This window comes from Fukomys damarensis, unplaced genomic scaffold (genome assembly GCF_012274545.1).
Source record: "Fukomys damarensis isolate Sample0158 unplaced genomic scaffold, DMR_v1.0_HiC HiC_scaffold_1, whole genome shotgun sequence".
In the NCBI taxonomy this organism is placed as follows: domain Eukaryota; kingdom Metazoa; phylum Chordata; class Mammalia; order Rodentia; family Bathyergidae; genus Fukomys; species Fukomys damarensis.
Window position 1 is genome coordinate 27682037 of NW_022900913.1, and position 12599 is coordinate 27694635.

The following is a 12599-nucleotide window of genomic DNA, read 5'->3' on the forward strand; positions in this document are numbered from 1 at the left end:
AAAAAAAAAAAAAAAAAAAAAATGGATAAACATCCCCTGCTTCTGGATAAGCAGAACCAATATAATTGTCAAAATTGCTCTATTCCTAAAACTGTATACAGATTCAAAGCAATCATAATCAAAATACCAACTGCATCTTTCATACAGCTAGAGAAAACAAGCCTAAATGTTATATACAACCAGAAGAGACTCAGAATACCAGAAGTAATCTTGAGCAACAAGAACAAAGTAGGGAGCAACACACAATACCTAACTTCAGGCTATACTACAAAGCAACTATTAAAAGGAGGGGGAGGTAGTACACAAAAATAGATATATGGTTCAGTCGAACAGAATAAAGGATACAGAAACATCCTCAGATATATTCAACTATTTGATATTTGAAAAGGGGCCAAAAATATATTTTGGAGAAAAGATAGCCCATTCAACAAATGGTGCTGATAAAACTGGCTGTTTGGAGAAGATTGAAGCTCAACACATATCTCCCAGTATATACAACTAAAATCAAATGGATCAAAAATCAAAACAGAAACAGTAAACCTACTAGACAAAATAGGTAAAACATTCGAAGTTATGGGTGTACCTACACAGGACATCAGTTGCACACACACACACACACACACACAAATAATAACAGCAAGAATCAACAAATGAGATTACATCAAATTAAAAAGCTTCTGCACAGCAAAGGAATCAATTAATAGAGTACAGAGACAACATACAGAACAGGAAAAAATTTTGCCAGCTATTCCTCAGAGGACTGACATCTAGAATATGTACAGAATTCAAAAAACTTAAATTACCCAAAATAAAAGACCCAATCAAGAAATGGGAAAGTAAACATAAATAGACATTTCTTAGAAGGAGTAGAAATAGAAACAATGAAAAAAGAAATTCATGAAAAAGAAAACCTCCTACATTATTGGTGGGAATGTAAATTAGTACAACCATTACAAAAATCAATGTGGAGATTTTTCAAATAACTAAAATTAGAAATTCCATATAACCCAAATATTCCTCTTCTAAGTATGTTCCCCCAAAAAGCAAAAGATATAATATTATAGTGATATATGCATAACAATATTTATACCAGCATAATTCATAATAGCTAAATCCTGGAAGCTGCTTATATGCCCATCAATAGATAAATTGATAAAGAATCAAGGAATCTAGTATCAGGCTGGGATTTAGCTCAGTGGTTCTGCTGCAAGGACAAGAGTTCCATCCCTAGCACCAAAAAAAAAAAACCAAGAAAGAAAGAAAGAAAGAGAGGGAGGGGGGAGGAGAGAGAGAGAGAGAGGAAAGAAAGAAAGAAAGAAAGAAAGAAAGAAAGAAAGAAAGAAAGAAAGAAAGAAAGAAAGAAAGAAAGAAAGAAGAAAGGAAGAAAGAAAAGAAAAGAAAGAGAGAAAGAAAAAAGAAAGAAAGAAAGAAAGAAAGAAGAAAGAAAAGAAAGAAAGAGAGAAAGAAAGAAAGAAAGAAAAGAAAGAAAGAAAGAAAGAAAGAAAGAAAGAAAGAAAGAAAGAAAGAAAGAAAGAAAGAAAGAAAGAAAGAAAGAGAAAGAAAGCCTGGTAACTATACAAAATGGAATACAACTCAGCTATGAAGAAGATATTTAGGCTTGTGTGGCTGATTTATTTGACTCAACATTATATTTTCCAGATATATCCATTTTCCTAAACATGTCTCAAGTTTCTCATTTATAGCCGAGTTGTATCGGCAGCACTTGGATGGATGACTCTGTGGCCCCACCTGTCTCTGGGTTTCTCTAGGAAGAGCCCCTACTTCTGACTTCTAGTTCTGCATTGGTGGAAACAGCCAGGGCCTCATGGTCTTTCATGCAGAAAACATGTATGCCTCCTCTTTCTCTCTCCATTTACAATCAAGTCTCACTGATCATTCTTGTAAATGTGTGTCAGAATTCTCATCATTCTAACAGTCATTACCCCATTTCATTCTTCTGATAGCTTTCAATTCACCCCATATTTTCTGCTTTCTTCCCAAGTCTCCATTTTCCTGTCCCTTTCTGGCTTCTTTGCCACTCCCAACATAATCTTCCTGAAACTCTGCATCTCATGATTGCTTTAAAACCTTCCCCCTTTACACCAAACAAATTCTAGATATCCCAAAATATTATTCAGAATCTGAGTAATCTATCCTTCATTACTTGCTCATCTTTTTTTGCATTCAACACCCAACACAACTGTATCCAATGTAGCTTCTGGCACTTGCTGTGTACTCTGTAGATATGGAATAAATTCATGGATGAAGAAGGACATTTCCCATAATGAGGAATTCTAGGAGATAGACATTAACTTTTCAGAGCATAGATGTTGCTTAATGTTAGATAGCCTTTATGCTAAATCTTCAGAGAAATGAATTCCTCTTTATGGGAGTGTGTGTGTGTGTGTGTGTGTGTGTGTGTACTCACATAGGTGGGTGGAAAGAAAGTTCCTATCTGGCACCCTGTAGCTTGGGATAGCAGCAGCTGAGCAGCATTGCAGTACATCTGCTGAAGATGGATATCCATGAAAGCTGGTGAGAACTACAAAGTCTATTACAAACAGCTCCTTTAAAAGCCTGAGGCCTGGACTCATCCTAAACAGGAAAGCCATGTAACCCTTCCTGTCTCTATCTTCTCTCCTGCTCTGTTTTCGTTCTTTCTTAAAGAACTGGGTACCTCAACTTTGATTTGATTTAACAAATTTGTGTTTCCTGTTGGTATCGCTTCTTCTGCCTCTGATAGTTTTTCTCTGACAAGATCTCCAACAAAAATGTAAGACTTAGAGCCACCTCTGAACATTCTATTGAACTACGAATCAACAAATCTTCCAGTATATTTGTTTTCAGATTCTTAGCAGAAGGACCATGTAGAATCTTGTTTTCAAGCATTGTCTCAAAACAAAGCTGGAATGAGATGCCACCTGAGTCTTGTGGCTACAGTTCAAAGCCCCAACAGGCTTCAAAGGGCTCAAAGCAGAGCCTGTGGTGCTTAAAGCTCTAAGTTTATGCTGTTGTATGTTTGCTCACTTCACACTAACCACGGCAGACAGCAACACTGAGCACTGTCTCTGAAACAGCCTCAGCTTGCTGTGCCCCACAAACCAGGCTGAAACCACAACATCCTTCTTAAATATGGCAGACGCCACCAAGGACTCCAGAGCGGGACAGCATGCTCCCCTTCTCCCTCACTTCATTGTTTGAGCCCATTACATAGCAAAGTCCCTACAAATCCAGTTGAGCCACCAAGCTCTGTCTGAAAGGTCAAGAAAAAAGTGTACCGGATTGGAAAGCATCACTTAGATTTCTGATACTGCAGAAGCCCCTTAAAATTTCCTTCTGATTAGCTACATTTAGCACCTTGATCCATCGTACCAGTAGCATGTCTCGGAAAGTTTCTTTAAAATGCTAGGATCAAAAATAAATAAATAAAATGCTAGGATCACTTGTAAAACTGGGAGGTGGCCATCTTTTTCTGGAGGGCAACTTCCTCCAAACTTATGGCTGTGTTTATGAAATATTGTACCTTCCTAAGAAAGGTGGGGAAATAACTAATAGGAAATGACAAATACCAACTGGATATTTAGCATGCACCAGCTCTTATTCTAAAAATTTCACAAATATTAGCTCATTTAATCCCCTTCTTAGACAACCTTATCAAGTGAATATATTACTATTCTCATGATGTAGCAAAAAAAGGCATTGTGTGAAGAAGGAGTCAAGGCTGATTCACACAACTAGGAAGAGGCAAGGATTGCTACTGAGACAGGAATCTGTTTTCAGTGTCTCTGACTTTCACCAACTTGCTGGACTGACTACTTCTCGGTAACCTGTGTATCAAGTAGAAGCATTGCCAAATATAACTAAGTACATACAGTTTCCAAGAGCTCTGTGAGGTAAGGACTGTTTTCTCTAATTCATTTCCTTTTAAGCATCTTCTACCTACTGACAAAACCTTGCCTCCACAGTCTTACCTTATTAAGTCCGATTCCATCAATCAATAAAATTGATATTTTATAATTACCTGGTTGGCCTCATGAGTGTTGTTAATTTTTCTGTTCAGCCCCCTGGTTCTAAACTCCTATTTTTCACTACAATGTCCATCTGTTTGACCATCTGACCCACCCAGTGTGATTCATTTACTATCCATTCTCTCATCTGAATAGGAAGGGTAGGCCATGGTTAGAACATCATTTGTCCTTATCAAAGCTAATTTTGGGCTGGAGATTTAGCTCAGTGGTTCTGTGGCCTGTCTTGCAAGCTCAAGGTCCTAAGTTCAACTCCCACTACAAAAAAAGAAAAGCTAATGTTGAGCCCTGGGCCCTAGTGTGACAGTGTTAGGAGGTGATGCATTTAAAATGGGATTGAAATGGTCATTAAGGTAGGGTAATGCTTTTTGTTTGTGGAAAGGAGTTCTCATTCTCCCAGGACTAGATTAGTTACCACGATATCAAATTGTTCTAACATGTCTGGCTAGCTTGTTTAATCCTCCTCTCTCTCCCTCTCTCTCTCTCTCTCTCTCTCTCTCTCGCCTCTCTCTCCCAGACATTCCTACCATATGATTCTGCCCACTGTTATGACACAGTATGAGGCCCTCATTACGAGTCATTTGATCTTGGACTTCCAACCTCCAGTACTATGGAACAACACGTCTTTCTTTACAAACTATTCAGCATCAGGTAGCTAGTTGTAGCAGAACAAAACAGACTATGACAAAATCTAAATTGTTTGTCTTGATGAACACTGGAGACAAATAGCAATGGAACAAATGAACCCCCAGAATATACTTCTTGGGCAAAACCTTTTCATCTAAGGATCTCAAAAAAATCAAGATTCTTCTATAAGTCTAGTAGCCTAATTTGATGGCCAAATAGGCATGCATTATATCTGAATGTCTAAAATGTCTTCAACTCCTTAATAATGAAACTATTTGATATGAGTATAAGTTACAAACACAAACACTAGAGATACTGAATGTTACCTGGCTATAAATTTAGATTTTTTTTTTTTTACAAAATCCCTTCAATTTAAATATTGACAATGAATTTAATTATTCCACAACACTACGTGGCCAATCTTTTGCAAGCTAAGTAAATATGTCTATGAGACTTGTGTGTGTCCATTGTCAGACATCCCAAAGGGAATCACTTTAAGCAGATAAGAGAAGGGCTGGCCTTGACATTGAGAGGAGAGGCTCCAAAAACAAGGCTTCATAGTTTAAAACCACGTGCCCAGGCTACCACTAGCTGACCCACTGCCCTTGTATGTCCTCACATCATCCTCTGAGAGGATAAATTATAAAACGATGTCTCTTTCTTCATTTTAATAAAGATCCATGCCAGGGCCCAACAAAGTAGCTAGAACAGCTCAGTCTCTACTCTCCTCTCATCACCTGGCTTCACTTTGCAGTCCATGAGCCACCCACCTATGCATAAGGCTTGACGGGGCCCCACCCAGCATACCTGGACAGTTAAACCATGTAGGTCAACAAATTTTAAAAGCTGAAGAAGAAAGACAATCAGCATCCAGGTTCCCAGCTATTGCTCTGACATTCTGTCAAACATTTGACCTCTGTGAGTCTACAGGTGCACAACTGGATGAAATCAGGACTTAAACCTTCTTTATAACCCATTGTCTCATTACCTGCACCTCCTGCCCTTGTAGATGGAAGGACAGAAGAAAGATCTTGCACAAATGCGTGCGATGAAGTTCAGCCTTGAAGAAACCTGGAAGTGGTAAAGTAGGACAGGCCCCAAGAATAAGCATACAAAAAAAAATTGCTCAATCTCTTGATACAGCATTCATTTTCCTGTACATTTCTGTGCATTCAGAGGATGTTTAGCAATGAACTTTTACATAGTTCTCAGTTTTACTTGCTTGACTAAATTGAAATGGAAAAGCCAGCACAGCTTCCTGTACCAACCTTTCCCCTATTGTTAGGAAAAGAGCAAGGTCACTGTGACAGTGATTACTGGCTATTTAAATAATAGTTGTAATCAAACTGTTGATCTGGAAACCACAGCTGATGGTTCTATTTCTAAACTGGCTACAGACTCATATCATAAGGTACTTCCTTCTTCTTGCAGAAATTCCCAGGGACCCGAGAGCATAGTCAGAAATGTTTTTCTCATACTCCACCTGTGAGCTATCTTTCTCACAACCATCATTATATCCTCTTTACTCTTTGCGGAATAAAATAAGATTCTGCAAAATCTAAATTGGATCTCTTGAAATCTCTAATACCACATCTAGTGGACTACAGGAGGAAAGGCTGCTCTCTGTTCCCTTCCATTCATCTTTTGCACATCTCTGTCCCTGGACCCAGCCACCAACACCAAATACATTTGCATCTGAGCTGCACATGGAAGCAGCTCAGCAGCATTCCTGGACCTGAGGATGGTGAGCAATCTCCTCCTCTCTTGAACTCCCAGAATGGATGACCACTATTCTTTCCCTTGGGGAAATGGAACTGATCTCTATTTCCACTTCAGAGACAGCAAGAGCAAGTGGGTAAAGATGAAGCAGTCATGGCCTCGCTATGGAGCCTCCTGTGCCTGAAAGACCCCAAGAGCTGAGTAGATGGTATCTGCTTAGTCATGAAACCCTTTTATTTATGTGCCAGGGCCTAGAGAAATCCAGGCTATAAACCAGTATTTCTCATTTGTCCTGGATAGAACAAAAACTCCAGGACAACTTTTATCCAGGATCAGAAACCTACATGCGAGAGGTAAACTCTTGGGATAAAATTCACCACAAGCATAGACCAAACTAGAGTCTAGAAACTTATTCTGTGACAATGTAGCCACAATGTATTTTCTTTTCACTTGGATTTGTTTTCTAGCAAATGTCCCTGTATCCCATGGCCTCAGAAGAGAGAATAATCGAGTAAATGCTAAAAGGTGTCTTCACTAACACTCTGGAACTTGATACCTCTCCAAGATAATAGTACTCAAAAAAGAGACACTAAGTTCTTTTTCTCCATTCAGACGAGTGCTGAGCAGCTTTACACATTCAGCCCTACATGCTACAGCTTCAACGAAAGACAAAGTCCATTTGATCCAAAGAAAATGCTTGCAGGAGAAAAAACATTTCTGACAGGAGTACTGCTGCCCACAGTACAGGGACAACTCAGCAAAAGGAAGCAGACTCTCGTGCGAGGTTAGTTTGTGAACACATGAGAATAATCTTCTCCCAATCACAAGTCCGCAGAATACTTGGGCAATGTATTTTAGGAGGTCAGTGGTCCTAAGAGAGTGAATGGGTTCAAGGGACCGAGAAATTTGAATCCTTGTTTCTTAGTTAAAGCCATTTCAACCCCTAAGGTGCTGACACTTGAAGAAACAAGATTGAAAGATTCATACATTTTAACCTTCTGTTCTTAGAAAGATTCTCACAAGCTGGCAGGGTAGTGAAGATGCTCCACTTCTGATCTAAAATGTCAGGGTTACCTCACCTGCTCCTTCAAACACCCACTTTGTTGTCAGCAAACCTAATCATGGGTCCTACACCTCGAGATGTCCTGTGCCCATTTGCCAGGGCTGTGAATCTCATTAAACCTAAAACTTCTTGAATTTCAAGAAGTTGAGTTGGTTAAAAAATTTTAAATAGACCTTCTGGTGTCTGAAAAAATTATGTTATTGCAACTTTAACTGTGCAATTCAAGCTTTGGGAATATGCAGAAAAAAGTTTGAAAGTTTCCCATGATGCTGACTCACTTGTCTGCCCTGCCAAAGGTTCCTTGATTAATAAACCCTCACTGACGTCACAGCATTTTCATATCCTCAAAAAAGCAAGCTATGTGGCTTGGAGAATTTTCACTGAGCACCATACTTCTCCAACAGGAGCACACAATCTTGAGAACATCAGCATTGCTGTGTGAAGAGCACATCTGGATCCTGAGGACTACTCTCTCCCTGAAGATTTGAGGGTGGAAATGACGGATGCATTTGCAAAGAGTGACTCTTAAAATTTCCCCAAGTATGTAAGACATGCACATGAAAAAGTCCATTATACAAATACATGGTGAAAAGCAACTTTCCATCCCTGGGTTGGCCTCTCAGTTCCAGAATTCTCCACCCAATGTTGCTAATTTCTTAAGTATTCTGCCAGAGAAGATACTTGATAAGTGTACCTCCAATTTAGCAGATTACAAATGACTTAAAACAGTAACTTTTCAATGGTTAAGGCATTGCAACCACCCAGGAGCCTCATTAAAATATATGTTCTAATCTAGATGGATCTGGACTGGGGCTGAAAGTCTGAAGATCTCACAGCTGAGGGCAACTCAGATGCTGTCAGGTACTCTTAGTGCTTAAATCACATTGGGAAAACCAAGTATTTTAGAAATTTATATTTATTCTAATGCATAATGTTAAAATGTGAATCAGTATAAGATTTTAAAAAATCAATATTACAAAGTTCATTAATATTTGAAGTTTTCAACCCAAAAGTCCCATTTGGGGTTATCAGTATAAATCAGAGGGGGAAAGGATCTGTTAATAGAGAATAATTGCATTACTTATATATATTCATGGGACACTACCATAGGACACTGGACTGTTGTTTTATAAAAGAGAGAGAAAGACTTCAGAAGTAGATACTTTATTTAGAGAAATTCCCATAAGATTCTCTTGGGTGTATAAAGTCAGGCTCAAGTAACTGTGTAGTATATGATCCTCTTTTAGCCAAATAAAAGACAAAACTCTATATGTATATTGTTGTGTTTGCACATATTTTTATGTGAAATCTCTACATTATATTGATACGCTTTATGTTATTCGATGAGCATATAAAAATATAGAAAATGCATACAAAATAATTGACCTCAAATATAAGGAGTAGGTGGTAATTGTGGTTGAAAAAGCAATTAGAAAGAAAAAAGAAAATTGCATTGAAATGACATGTTTGATGTTATATTCATGTAAAATTATATGTAGTATGTATATACATTTGTTTATATATATAGAAAAACCTTATGTTTGTGAGTTAGAAAAATGTATAGATTTTAAGATAGAATGTCATACTTCAATGTTTTCAGACCTGGTCTTCCTTTCTCACCTCATCAAGATTACTTTGCTACAAATGTTTGAGAATCCTTGCTCAGCTCATTCATGCCCATATAACTCCCAGTTGGCTTGCTCTGGGGAGAAAAAAAAAAGAAAGAAAAACAGTGACGATCAATATCTTAACAATGACCAGCAGCATGTGATTTAGGTTTCCCCAAATCCATTTCTTCTAGAGAGGCATCATTACAGTGATTAAATTAACTTGAAATCATCCTTGAGAGGTAGCTCCTTAATTCCTCTCCACATGGCTCTGAAATCATAATACTTTCTTCTTCCCCCCTTTCCATCCCCTCTCCCATTTGGCTCTGAAGAAGTAGACACCAAATTAGCAGTATCTATCCCACCTCATGGCAGAGAATGTGGGGCAGATTACAAAGTATCTAAAACACAGAAAAATCTGAAGTCTTTTTATCCTGAGTTAAGAAGCATTATTTTTCCTCCCAACCATTTACCCACATCTGAACACAGACAACTAAAATACATACAAAAGATCAACTAGAAAAAAATAGAGCCACACTTGCATTTTGTTTTGAAGACTTTCAGATAAAATCAAAGATTGTTTCCAAGCCACACACAGTCCTGGTTTTACAGTCCAGGGCAATGTTTTAACCATTTAGAAACAACTGAAGACACGTTTCTAAATCTTTTCTTTTGAGTAACACCCAGAAACAAATTTTAGTCTAATTTAAATGGTGAAGATATAAGACTCAAATAAATATATAGAATAATATAATTCAGATACTGTCACTCAAAATGTTTCTTTGCAACATCCAGAATGGATTTTAGTTTGCAAAGTTATAAGCCTTATGAAATGTAATCTAGTACATGTGTGCACTGCAGCCCAAAATGCTTATATTTATGGGAAATTAAAAAGCACTACAATATCTAGATATACAAAACATCTATTACTATACTTCCTTCTTTTTTTTTTTCTTTTTTTTTCCTGAAGGAAGAGTTTAAGCATAGATTAAGACACAGGTAACTTCCTTTTTGTCATTTTTTGTTACCTGTGTTGGTTTTAAAGTGATTGAAATCAATGTTGTTGGTTTTAAAGCGATTGAAATTTTTTGTAAAATAAGCTGATTTTTTACTATATCCCATCAGGTTTTTTAAATTATGGTTTAATATAAGAAGTATTTCATTTATTGATTGAGCCTCCCTCTAAGCAACCCTTATTAGACTTCTGAAGTATTTGATGCCATGGTAGTTTTTGCCATAATTTTAATTTTTATCTGTTTCTATCTTAGCTGGATTCCTTATTCAACCCAATTCTCTGTGAATAAATTATAACTCATAGTGTATCACTCTAAAAGGAGGGCAATGCACATATACTCCTTGTTGTCAAATGCTACACAGATATTTATTGTTAGAGCTCAGTATCATTGCATTCAGTAGGAGTCTGATTTGACCCACTTCGATGGAAATGTGTTGTACAATTACAGATTACTCACCACAATGACTGGGCTGACCTATTTCCAGTTCTATAAAGTTTCTCCAAAACTCTTATTGAGATGGAGGATGAATTAAAATTATTGTGGAATTACTTCATCAGAAGGAGCCAAATAACATAAAAATGCTGCTACAAAATCTTATTCTCTATTCAGAAAACAACTTCGTTTTCCATGATAATCTTTTTCTTGTCCTTGAGTGTTCATAATGATTCATTATAATCCTTAAGAACCAGAATTCCTCATTTAGTTAACTCTTATCTCCTCTTAAGTGACCAATTTTATTCTTACTGCAATAATGAATCATATATAAATAAGTTTTTAATTATCTGAATTAAAAGCTATTTATGGGACTTCATTAAATTTATTTGATATGTTTTTTGAAGTATAATATAAGAAATCGCTTGATTGTTATATTTTTATATTGAACACTGCTGCATATAAACTATGTTCTGTATAGAACACATGGAAATAAAACTCAAAACAACCCTAGATTGATCTTTTGCAGTATTTATGTATTCCAAAGTTCAAAAATTACCCCCCCAAAAAAAATCCATTCATTCATTTTTTTATGTCATTGCCAAAGTGCTGATTACATGTATTTTGGGTGTTCCCTTATTGGGGAAAATGTTTTTAACACCTAGAAACCACAAGTAGAGTGTCAGATTAAGCAAAGTTACTTGTTCACACAATTTGTTCAAGAACAATTTGTATCCGTAAGCAAAAATTGATATTGATGGGACTCTAGCCCAAAGTGCTGACTTAGGCTATGTGCTGGCTAACAGATTAAAAGGTACTACTAGGTCTGTTGTAAGAAAAGATCAAGTATGAACTAGACTTCAGAATCCAAGCAGAAGAAGAAAGTAGGAAATCCTATTAATTTTAATTTAAAATTGGCTCAAGATTTTTATTACATTTGTATTGCCTGGAAAGGAAGACTAAATTCTACTCATTTGAAAGCTCAGTTTCACTGTGAACCACTACTTCAAAGTGCCTTAAAAAAATCAATTTCTGGTGCATCACAAAAACAAAAACCAGTGTGTCAAAATAGAGCTGTTGTCAAAACTGTGTAAACAGGAAAACCTAATCTCTCTAAAGTTTCCTACCTGAGCAGCTTTTTTGTTATTCAGCAAGCTTGTTGGCACACCATTAGTAAAACATCAAGAAGCTGCCTGCAATGGCTAACATACTGATTCTTTGACCTAGTCACTCACCACAAGGTGATCAAGATGGAAATTGTCATAGCCAAAAGAACTAAGCCAACTTTCATTCTCTATACAAAAAAGAGGGAAGAGACCAAGAGAGAGAAAGGATAGGCCAAAAAATGTGACTTATCTTCGCTGGCAATTGAAATAAAAATGTGAGCTTAAATTAAGACAAGCTGATTAACTCAATCTTTATAAACCTGAAGGCAATCAATTTTCAAATAAAAACTACCTTATCCCTGAAAACCCAAAAAAAGTTCCCTCTTCTATTTGTTTCTCTGAAATAGCATAATATATACATGAAAAATACAAGAATCTACTTTAAATTGTAGAAAATATGAGAGGAGAGTTGATAGAGCTGACAAACATTTGTTGCCACCCCAAATCGCGTTCTGTAATTTTAAACAGAAGAACTTGAAGAGATATCAGAGAAGCACCACTCAGACAACTAAAGGGTTGGGAGATGATGTAGTAGTAATCAAAAGAGAGAATTTGAGATTATTCTTCCTGGAAGCAAGATGTCTTGGCAATTTAATGTTTTCCGTGTGTGAACTCACCTGAAAAACTGTGGGTAGTATAAAGCATGTTGGTGATGATGGTGGTGGTGGTGGTGGTGGTGGTGGTGGCAGCTAGAAGCCAACAGCAAAAATAAAGGATAGCCCTATGTATGAGCATGTACTCACTTAGATTTTTTTAGCCTTTATTGTCAATTTTCAGCCTGTTAAGGGTTGCCATTCCCCCACTGCAATACGTTGCCTTTTCACTAGTAGCATTCCCGCCCTGAGTTGCTATTTCTCTCTTCTGCATAAGATTCTTTCATTCAACATTCAGAACTTCCAGATTTTTCTTTTGATACGGGCTCTCATGATTCTCGTCAGGACAAT